Consider the following 11,758-nt stretch of genomic DNA (forward strand, 5'->3'; position numbering starts at 1 on the left):
CAGGCATGGGAATTCTGGTTTGGAGCCACACTAAGGCGGCACCATGGGATTAGTTGTTTCTTGGGAAGATGTCTCTGCTCATACCTGATATTTTGGCAGGTGATGGAGCAGAAGACTTCCCCATGCCAAAAGTATGGAGCATCCCGGACAAACTTATCATATCTCACCCCCTTCTGTGCTCTGGCATGCATTTTGTGACTCGGTGCTATAATGGTTGTGTATAAGAGGGGATTTCAAATATTTGCAAATATTCATTTTGGTTCTACTGCTTTCCTACATCCTATTGGATGAGTGGCCATTCCTTCCCCAGCAGCACAGCACAAACAATGCCAATGAGGGGAAACCACGCAAACTTCACATCTGCCACAAAGTTTCTTGGACAATTCAATTTTAGTCTGGGTTCTTTATTTGTAACAAATGCCGCCTGTTATTTTTTATATCATACCCTTCCTCCAAGAGGTTAAGGAGGTTTACATGAAACAATCCCATTTTATTTCCACTACAACCCTGTGAGGTTGGCTAGGCAGGACATACTAACAGAACAATCACCCAATAAGCTTTGTAATGGAGTGAGATTTGAACTTAGTTCTCCTTGTTTCAACCCCATCACTCTGTCCACTGAATCACACTGGCTTTTATTTAAAATACTAAATACACACTTAGAATGGGTTTTCATGTCCCTACAAAGAAAACAACATGATGTTCTGCACAAACCCCAATGGATTATTAAACTATTAGGCATGTGATGTATATATTTTATAATTGCCCAGATTTCTACCGGTATCAATTATGATGAACAACATAGGGAAAGAATCACATCCAAATCATACTGGGTAATCAATCATTCTTCTCAAGCCTATCTTTCTCTGTTAAACATTGTGTTTTTGACCAGCAGGGGGAGCCTAAAGGCTACAGCGAAACTTTATGGGTTATTGAATGCTTCCACACCTGAACATCATCCTGAACATATTTTGTCCAGAACAGAGCATGGAGACATTCCACCTGATACACAGACACTCTTTATAAAGCATCTGGATAACAATGGTCTTTCTATAGATTATGTCAATACCCTTTAAAAATGCTCCCACACTTATTAAAGGTGCCGTCAGGGTAACCCAGCCAGATAGAACCAGCCAGATAGGCAGGGTATAAATAGTAAAATCATCATCAGTGGTTCATCACACAAAATATCATGAGAATTGCCTAGCTGGGTGCCAGTAGGAAATTCACACAATGTTTTCGTTGCTCAAATTTTGTGTGTCCGTCCCACTCGTCTGTCCATTGATTAATATCAGTTTGCTTTACTATCATGTTCAGCTCACGGGTATTGAAAAGGCATGTTGGCTAACAGCTAATTTGGATATTCACAATGGTGATACTGCGAATCTGAAACCAGCACAAGTGGCCATGTTTTGGTTCAGATACTGACCCAGTGAATACTTCAACATACAGTACATCAGGAAATACATTGAGATCACTGCTCACTAGTAATGCGAAAACATCCAGACTTTGAGATGAGGTGGCACATCTTTGCCCTCACCTGTCGGAGGTAGTATGCTGCTGCACCCAGATACTGCTTGCAGGCTTCCCATAAGTAACTGGTTGGCCATTGTGAGAACAGGATTCTGGGCTACATTGCCCAACAGCCTGATCCAGCAGACACTTTTATGTTCTTATCTTCTTATGCTAATGATCTTGACACACATTGGAGCATTCACAAGAAATAATGGCAACTGATGTTGCCTTACACAAATAATAACGTGAACTGATAGCCCCACCAGGCATAAGAATACAGTAATGCAGTCCCCATCCCCTGACCTCTGGAAGAATATTTGGTCTCTGAATGCACAAAACTCCCTTGAAAGTTTTGTGACTTTTGAGAATTTCTTCTCAGTGGGAACATTTTTCCACTCTCTGATCACAAGCTCTTCATTTCATGTCAGTAGCAGTTAATTTAATTAATGTTACTAGGGGGAAATGTCTAGCCCTTTTTCTATAAATACACATGAGGTTTTGAACACAGCTCCTTCTCTATGCCTGGAGTCTTGCAAAGAAGCAAGGTGCTATAACAGATCTGGGAGTAGCAGAGTTTAGGGGTGCAAGGGCATTCATAACTGCTAGCGTTAGTGAATGTTAGAAATTAATGCAGGGTAGAATTTAGATAAGATTTGGAGTTTTGAAGGAAAAATGTCTGGCCAGAGCCTTACCTGCAATAGAAGTCATTAACAGTGACAAAAGGTGTTGGAAGCAAGTCATTAACACATCAATGAAAACCATGATGAGGGCAAGAAATTCTCTGCCTGTGGACAGAGGGGCGAGTTCCCATGGTTACTGTGGAAGGAGAAAGGTTTAGGATTTCAGCTCCAAAGTCTAGGAAAACAGGGGAGGGGGCAGGCTGAGCCCACAGGGGAAAAAGGGGTTGCATTACACAAGGCTTGGTTTTTTTCCTAGCAAGTGTTTCTGGGAAGAAGGGGGTAGAGCCAGGACTCCAGACAGAGGCCACATGAGGCAGAACCACGATCCTGGCTGGGTGGGACAGAGGCACAGAGTTGGCGTGCAGGATGCCTTGAACTCCAATGCTGCCCTGCTGTGGGGAACAAAACCCTCCTGAGATGTGATGCTCTGAACTCTCTCCAAAGAAGACCCAGGTGTAAACACGTGTGCAACAAATCATATTTCTTAAAGCCCCTGGTCTCCACTGTGCCTTGACTTCCCAACGGAAACACAACCCTGGGTGTTGTCAGGGCTTCAGGAATTCCACTCCTTCCTGTTGGCAGCAAGAAGCAGAGAAACAAGATAAAGGCCCTTTTAATGAGTTTATTCATTCATAACAGCAAGAGACAAAAGAACTCCGTCTACCCTAATCATGGCGTTGCTCCAAACTGGGCTCCTCCTCTCTCCTTCCTAGCAACAGTATCTCCCTTTATGGTGGCCACTCGTGGCCAAATGTCTCTGATTCCTTTGTTCCTGCACTCTTAACGAACGCAGAGTTCCGGGAGAAGGGGGATCAGAAATACTCTCCAGTGACAACGTGTCAGCTGGCTGCTCTGCCAGAGTTTCCACCCCTCCTTCTTCTAACACTTCCCAACTCTTCTCCTCGCCTATCTGAGCTGTGACTTCCCTCAAACCCCTGCTGTAAATCAATGCTGCATTCGCCTTCTCCAGTGGCATCAGGAAAAGGGGAGGGGGTCATCTCCACCATTCCTCCTTCTCTCTCGCCCTCTTGAATCCAATCCCTGACAGCTGTGTGCCTGGAACCCCCCGCAATCTTGCAGCCTTTGTTACAAGTACTACAATTAGCCAGAAGGTGACTCGCTTCTAGTCTAGCCCAAAAGTGACTCGCTTCTATCTATTGGCCTACTTTCCAATAGTTCCACACAGTGCTCCAGACACCAGTTTGGGGCAACTCTGCAGTTGGGTAACATTATAAGGTAAAGATAAAGGTACCCCTGACCGTTAGGTCCAGTCACGGGCAACTCTAGGGTTCACGCTCATCTCGCTCTATAGGCCAAGGGAGCTGGCATTTGTCCGTAGACAGCTTCTGGGTCATGTGGCCAGCATGACTAAGCCACTTCTGGAGAACCAGAGCAGCGGACGGAAACGCTGTTTACCTTCCCACCAGAGCGGTACCTATTTATCTACTTGCACTTTGACGTGCTTTCAAACTGCTAGGTTGGCAGGAGCAGGGACCGAGCAACGGGAGCTCACGTCATCACGGGATTAAAACCGCCGACCTGATCAGCAAGCCCTAGGCTCTGTGGTTTAGACCACAGCGCCACCCACGTCCCTTGGGTAACATTATACTCTGAGCATAATGGTTTAACAATCTTTTGATTGTAATGCTTTTGCTTCAAAATGTGGGAAGCCAGCCCTGTTCCCCTCCACCTCACCCCACTGAGCGGGGCCCTGGACCTTTGTCCTAAAGCCCTGTTCTGACGGCACCACTGGTTTATGGGGCTGAACAATCCAACCCTCTCACAGAGCACCGAGGTTTGTGTAATGAAGTTGGCAGTCAGCTAGAAGCAAAGTACACTCAGGCAGGGAGTGCAGATGTTCAGATGTTGAGAGGTTATTAATTTGTGGGGGCTAGGAATGATTGCAGGGGTACATCAAGAAGAGGCAATGTGTAGTGATCCTTTGGCTTCTCAGAATATACAATAAAACCCAAAACCAAAGGTGGTTTGAGGATCAGATCTGGGCTGTGAGCTTCCGATTAGTCACCTCTAGTCTAGCCTGAAAGAAGATGTTTTGCTCCAAGCAAAAAAACATTGGCAGGTGGGGAACAGAGCCCATGGAATAATCTTGAACTTGACAGTGGTGGTCTTGTAGATGTCAAATATAGATCTAGCCTCTTTCCTTCTTTAAGTTGTGCTTAACCACAAAAGTAACTTGTTCTATGCATTGCAGAGAATCTATCTATCTATCTATCTATCTATCATCTATCTGCAGCATTTATATTCCACCATGTGGCCAAAAAGACTCTCAGAGCTGCTTACCATTTCTGAGATGGTCCCTACCCTCAGGCTCACTATCTGAAAAGACATGACTCATGAAGAAAGAGGGAATGGGAGGGAAGAGGGATATGCTGTGGTCTTTAGCCCATGAAGTCTTATGCCTCAGTAGATATTGTTACTCTGTAAGATTCTCAAGACTCTTTGCCGTGTTTGCTTTCCGCTAATCTGTCAGCCAGCTTTGGCATTTAAATGCTCTCCCATCCTAAAAAAGATATGCATCCATTTCACTGGATTAGCGTGGCAGAGCAATTTCATGATAGGAGAGTTGGGCGGATAATACGAATAACTTATGACAAACACTTCAGCAGAGTCACCGCAATCGCATCAGAGGGCAAAAGAGCTCTGAGTTAATATGGAGAAATGGAGCTTAATGAAATGTCACTGCTGAAGTGCCTGAACGATCTTTTAGCTTGATATATAAGATACACAGCAGAAGCGAGGATGCAGAAGGGAGCCTTTCTGTTAGCAAGATGTGCTTCATGAGCATAGCCAGTTCCCCCCCTCTCCCCCAGCTTTTTAACTATAAGAGAAAGAAAAATAAAAGCTGCTTCTACGTGCAGCTGAAAGAGGATTTAGTAATTATGCATCTTTCCCATCCCGCCTGTCAAAATGGTGACAAACAGTACCTTCTAATAATGTGCTGAGCAACATGACAGCCATCTCTTGCATCTTCTTCCTCCAAGGTGACAGGAGCACAGGTCCCTTCTGTCTGGGCAAAGCAAGGGCCATTCACTCACACCTTATTCAACACTGACTTCGCCACTGAATACAGATTTGGTAGAGGAGCTGCAGCCAATGTAGATGAAACACAACTCTCCAAATACATGCCACCTGCTTTCATGAGTTCATCTAAAGCCACCTCAGGTGTGCATGATGTCTGAAATGGCCATAAGTGAGGAGAAGGCCTCCAGTGATTATTAGTCATCAAGGCCATGCTATCTCCATATCACTACCAGCAGCAGAAGTGTTGTGCTTCTGAGTACCTGTTGCTTCGAATCATGAGCAGGAAAGCATTGCTGCATTCATGCCCTGCTTTGGGGCTTCCCGCAGGCATCTGGTTGGCCACTGTAAGAACAGCCTGCTGGACTAGATATTTATTTATTTATAAAAATATTTATCTACTGCTGCATCATAAAAAATGTATCACAGCGGATTTCAACAATATAAAAACCAAAGAGAAAATGAATAAATACATTGGGTGGCAGTCCAATAAGTTTCACTCCAAAGGAGACCCATGGAAATCAACGAACATGACTAAGTTGTGTCAATTAATTCCTCTTAGTAAAATTTAGTTGAATACCACTAATTTTATCCCCATGAAACATCTTTAGGTATGTACGCTTAAATAATCTAAGGTACAAATTTGCCTGACAGCCTGAAGAACAGTTGCTCCTCACAATAGAACGAGGCTAAGGAACCTGTAGGGACGCGGGTGGCGCTGTGGAGGGATGCAGGTGGCACTGTGGGTAAAACCTCAGGGCCTAGGGCTTGCCGATCGCATGGTCGGTGGTTCAAATCCCCGCGGCAGGGTGAGCTCCCATCTTTCGGTCCCAGCTCCTGCCCACCTAGCAGTTCGAAAGCTCCCTTAAGTGCAAGTAAATAGGTACCGCTTTATAGCGGGAAGATAAACGGCGTTTCCGTGTGCTGCGCTGGTGCCAGCTCGCCAGAGCAGCTTCATCACACTGGCTACGTGACCCAGAAGTGTCTCCGGACAGCGCTGGCCCCCGGCCTCTTAAGTGAGATGGGCGCACAACCCTAGAGTCGGACACGACTGGCCCGTACAGGCAGGGGTACCTTTACCTTTACCTTTAAGGAACCTGTGGCCCTCCAGATGTTGTTGGGAGAATAACTACATCAACCCTGACCACTGACCATAGGCTTGCTGGCCTGTGGCTGTTGGAGTCCCACAACTTCTATAGGATCACAGATTCCTGCATCCCTGCAGTAGACAATATTGCGCTAGATAAACCAGTAGTTTCATTCAACGTAAGTCAGTTTCTTGTGTCAGGAGGTGGTGGTGCAATTGCCCAGTTTCATCTTCATCTTCCTCAATCTATGGCAGCAGCCTTGAAACAAAGCCAATTACTTGGAAGCAGCTCCACTGATGGTGATTTGTAATTGATAAAACAAATGGCCAAAGTACTACAGGAGTGCTTCTCTGCCCTCGTGATTTTGCTTTTTAGTTGACGTCAACAGTAATTCTTGTGAATAAGTAGTTTTCAGGGCCGCAGGGCAAATGTCTTCTGTCCTGTCCACGTGACAGCATGAAAATATATTATTTCTTTGATCTAGGGAAACTGGCATCAATCCCTGCAGTAACCGTTTCAAAAGTGTTTTAAAGTTCTGATAATTCGTTTGCATCTAACAAGGTTGTCATACTACCTGCTACCCCAGGGATGAGGAAGCTCTGGCTCTCTGGCCATAGCAAGACTACAATTCCTGTCATACCTGAACATTGGCTAGGGGCTGATGGGAATTGGAGTCCAACTTCTGAGGAGCCACACATTCCCCTTCTCTATGCTAATGAAAAAGAATGCTGGGAAATATATAGGCCAGGACCCAGCCTAGTCCTTTAGGTTGCAACCCTATCCCCATTTACCTGGGAGTAAGTACCACTGAATGTATGGAAGTGATGTATGGAAGTGAGAGCTGGACCATAAAGAAGGTTGATCGCCGAAGAATTTATGCTTTTGAATTATGGTGCTGGAGGAGACTCTTGAGAGTCCCATGGATTGCAAGAAGACCAAACCTATCCATTCTGAAGGAAATCAGCCCTGAGTGCTCACTGGAAGGGCAGATCCTGAAGCTGAGGCTCCAATACTTTGGCCACCTCATGAGAAGAGAAGACTCCCTGGAAAAGACCCTGATGTTGGGAAAGATTGAGGGCACAAGGAGAAGGGGATGACAGAGGAGGAGATGGTTGGACAGTGTTCTCGAAGCTACCAGCATGAGTTTGACCAAACTGCAGGAGACAGTGGAAGACAGGAGTGCCTGGTGTGCTCTGGTCCATGGGGTGACGAAGAGTCGGGCACGACTAAACAACAACAAGTACCACTGAAAATTATGGACATTACTTCTGAGTAGACCTGCACAGGCTTGCACTGTAGATAATAATCCAGAAGAAAAAGCGCCACCAGGACCAACAATTTCCAATGCAATAGGAATCCCCTAGCTGTTACCTTCACTATCAAAATTATTTATTCCATTTCTTGAACATTAAGAAGGCATTATCCTAAATGCTTTGCTATATGTTAGCTGACAGCCCTCTGCTTTCACCATATGAATGACAGTATTCATAGAAACATTCTTCCTTTAATGCATTGACACTAAGTCTAAAATCCCCATGGTATCAACACTTTGCAGTCATCTAAGTCCCTTTGAAAGGTCTCTTGCTGTCACCTGAGTGAGGAAGAGAGAGGGAGGTGGGACTAGATTTTCAAAAGAGATCACAGTTCAGGCTTTCAAGTGATCATCTCAACTGAAGGCAGAATTTCAAAAGAGCTTTGTGCATGTTGCACTGTTTCACACTGAACCAGTTATTTTGGCATCCCTAGTTTTCAAGAAAAGAAAAGAAAAATCACGAATCTTAAAAGCAAGCTGGTGATTTCTCAACCTCTGGATCAAAAGAGGAGGATGAATAAAAAGCAGAACCTTGTTTACTTGCAAAACAAAACTTTTTGGCTGCCTATATAGTTTGGAACGTACAGTTTTATAATATAGCTGTGTGTTACAGTGTGGAACAGGGCAGTACTTCCTAACATGTGGGCCTCAAATCCTGTGAAAGTGGGTTGTGGGATTTTTATAAGTAAACCCAAAATTATTATTTTTATCTTAATTGCTCCTAACTGGCACAAGGAATGCTTCTTAAAACTATTTGCTTTGCTGGCATATCATAATGCTGTGTTGACACTTGTAACTGAATGTCAGAAAGGCTTGAGTCTTACATATTAACACCTGGGAACTGCTCTCTGGTGACAGTTTGCCACAAGCTGTGCATACAGGGAGTTGTTTTGAGGAGCCTCTGCATCAGAGGCAAGCTGTAATAATCACCCAAAACAACTCCCTGCACAAGCACCTTGTGGCACATTGCCACTGGATCTGCTGCCAGGGTTAATAGTTAACCCACAGGAGATTTGAAGCCTGCATGGTCAAAATTTATCCATTGCATTTCAGCTTAAGGAACAGAGAAGTCTGAGTGATGGCATTCAGATTTGTTGAACTGTCTGGCCTTGACCGGATGGATACTGGAATCAACAGGGGAAACCCACATGACCTGAAGGTGTTGCTGTGTAATGCCAGGTCAATGATGAATAAAACCACTGCCATCCACGACCTGATTGTGGATGGAGGATTTGACCTGGCACGTGTGACAGAGACCTGGTTGGAGGAAGCGGATGGGCCTGTCCTTGCCGCTGCTTGCCCTCCAGGTTTCTCTTACACACAGCAACCCAGGTCATATGGGCGGGGAGGGGGGGTTGCAGTGATTTTTAGGAAGTCATTAGCTTGCATCAGGCGTCCTACTGGGAAGACCCAGTTTTCTGAGTGCATGTTCTGGAAGTTGGGCAATACGGGCAGTACAGGATTCCTTTTGGTGTACCGACCTCCCCGCTGCACCAAGGATTCCCTGTCCGAGCTGCTTCAGGTCGTGGCGGATGTTCTCCTGGAGACACCTAGTTTGGTTGTCCTAGGGGATTTTAACATCCATGCCGACACGACCTTACAAGGAGCCACTCGGGACCTCGTGGAAAGCATGGCGTCCATGGCCCAACTCATAGTCATGGACATGCCTTAGACCTGGTGTTCACCTCTAGTGATGTGGGTGATCTGACACCAAGTAAAAGTGAAACAAAAGAAGTGCCATGGTCAGATCAGTTCCTGGTGCAACTGGACTTCTCCGCGACCCTTCCCCTCTGCAGGGAGGTGGGACCAATTTGGATGGTCCGCCCCCGCAACTTAATGGATCCAAATGGTTTCCAGAGAGTGGTAGGGGATGCTTTATCCCATGTTGATGGCCTTTCAGCTGATTCCCTGGTGGCCTGCTGGAATGCGGAGTTAACCAGGGCTATCGACTGTCTGGCTCCAAAGCGCCCTCTCCGATTGCATGGAGCCTGGACAGCCCCGTGGTTTTCTTCGGAGCTGAGGGCGATGAAACAATCGCTGAGATGGCTAGAGCGTTGGTGGCAGAAAACTCATTTCGAATCTGACCGGACACAGGTTAGAGCTCAACGTCGAGCCTACCAAGTGGCGATAGCGACGGCGAAGAAGACTTTCTTCACCGCCTCTATTGCATCTGCAGAAAATAGTAGCAGGAGACTCTTTCAGGTGGTCCGCAATTTAACGGAACCACCTTTACCACCGGGGCCTTGTAAAGACCCCAAGATCTCCTGCAACGATTTTGCAAAGTTTTTTGCAGACAAAATCACTCATATTCGGAAGTAGCTAGACACCACCGTGGGAGCAGGGCTGGGGCAGGAGAGTGCTAGAGCCTGTCTGGTCAAGTTGCATGGAATCAATTTCAATCCATTACCCCCGAGGATGTGGACAGGCTGCTTGGACGCGTGAAACCAACCACCTGTCTCCTTGATCCTTGCCCATCCTGGCTAATAAAAGCTTTGCGGGGTGGTGAATGCTTCCCTCTGTGAGGGAACATTCCCAGATCCGCTGAAAGAGGCGGTTATTAAACCGCTTCTTAAAAAACCATCTTTAGACCTGGCCAGTATGGCCAACTATTGCCCAGTCTCAAATCTTCCATTCTTGGGCAAGGTGATTGAGCGAGTGGTTGCTGAACAACTCCAGGCACACCTGTTGGTTTCTGCTTTCCTTCACTGTGCAGCGAAAGGGCTTGTCACGAGACAGGTGTTTACATTCCACAGTCTGTACTGTTGGAGTTTCTCACGGGAAAGGGAAGCTGGATGTGACGTACACTGGTTTCCTGTTTTTCTCTGTGTGATTCTCTCCGAGCTGTTGAGGAGAGAGGATGCATTTTTCTGCTCCGGCAGAGGCAAGATGTCTTTCTGTAATATATCAGCTTTGAACTGTAAATAAAAGCAATATAGAGTATGCAGCACGTACTCCTCATCCTTCCGCTGGGCACAAGACTCTGCTTTAAACCAACACGTGGTTATGGGCTCCAGAAGTCGAATCGGAGTGCCGGCAAAGGATCGGAATGCAGAGGGACAGATCGGAACGGTATCTGCTCTGCGCGTAAAAGTGATTGATGAGGTATGTGCTACTGCTCCGGGCAGCCTGCCAGCTTCTAGTTAATGACTTTATGGCTGGGCTTTGAACTTTTAAAGCCGTTTTTGCCGGGAATAGGCAAAAGGCTCCCAGGCTCAAGTTACTATGCTGGGGAAATCGAAAGTAACTTTTAAGTGCGCTTTTGGAATGAAGCAGCTGCAGCAGTGACGCAGCAAGATTTAAAGCAGCATATATGACGCTGAAGGCTAATGCCAGAGTCATGATGGCACTTCAGGATGCTTGTGGGATTCCTAAGCTCAACAAGAAAAATTATGCCGACTGGGTACTGTATGCAGAGGCAATTCTGCGGAAAGAGGGTTTGTTTGAGGTGATTACAGAAACCCCCCCAGTTCCAGTTACAGATGCTTGGGAAGCTAAGGATTCGAAAGCTAGGGGAACGCTTACATTGATAGTATCCCCAGAAGAGCTCTGTCTATTGCGTGATAAGACCTCAGCCAGAGAAATTTGGGACGCTTTGAGAGAGGCTCACTTAAGGACAGAAGCTGGATCTACCATGTTTTACTTTAACAAGCTGCATATTATGGCTCTTGCTGAAGGTGCAGATGTGCGTTTACATCTGATGGAGATGCAAAATCTGAGACATGAGCTGCAACAGAGAGGACTCAACTTTCCAGAGGCTGTGTATTCTTTCATGATACTACAATCTTTGGGTTCAGGTTGGGAGTCTGTTGCAACCCAGATTGCTGTACAGCCAACCGCTCAGCTGACAGTGGACTTTGTTACTGCCGTGATCCAGAATGAAGCAGATCGCCGGGGTGCTAGCTGCATGGGCAAGGGGGAGTCTTCACAGACGTCGTCCCTTAGTGCAGTGGAACCACCAGATGGCGCCAAAGCTTTGAAGGCAGTGAAATGCTACTCTTGTGGACGTCTAGGCCATATGAAGAGGGAATGCAGATATCCCAGGGCCAAGACAGAGCAGCGCAGCGAAAGCTCATCACGTGGAAAAGGCCGAGGCAAAGGCAAAGGTCCGGTGTCTAGGACAACGC

Source organism: Podarcis bocagei (genome assembly GCF_964188305.1).
Source record: "Podarcis bocagei genome assembly, chromosome: 5".
In the NCBI taxonomy this organism is placed as follows: Eukaryota; Metazoa; Chordata; class Lepidosauria; order Squamata; family Lacertidae; genus Podarcis; species Podarcis bocagei.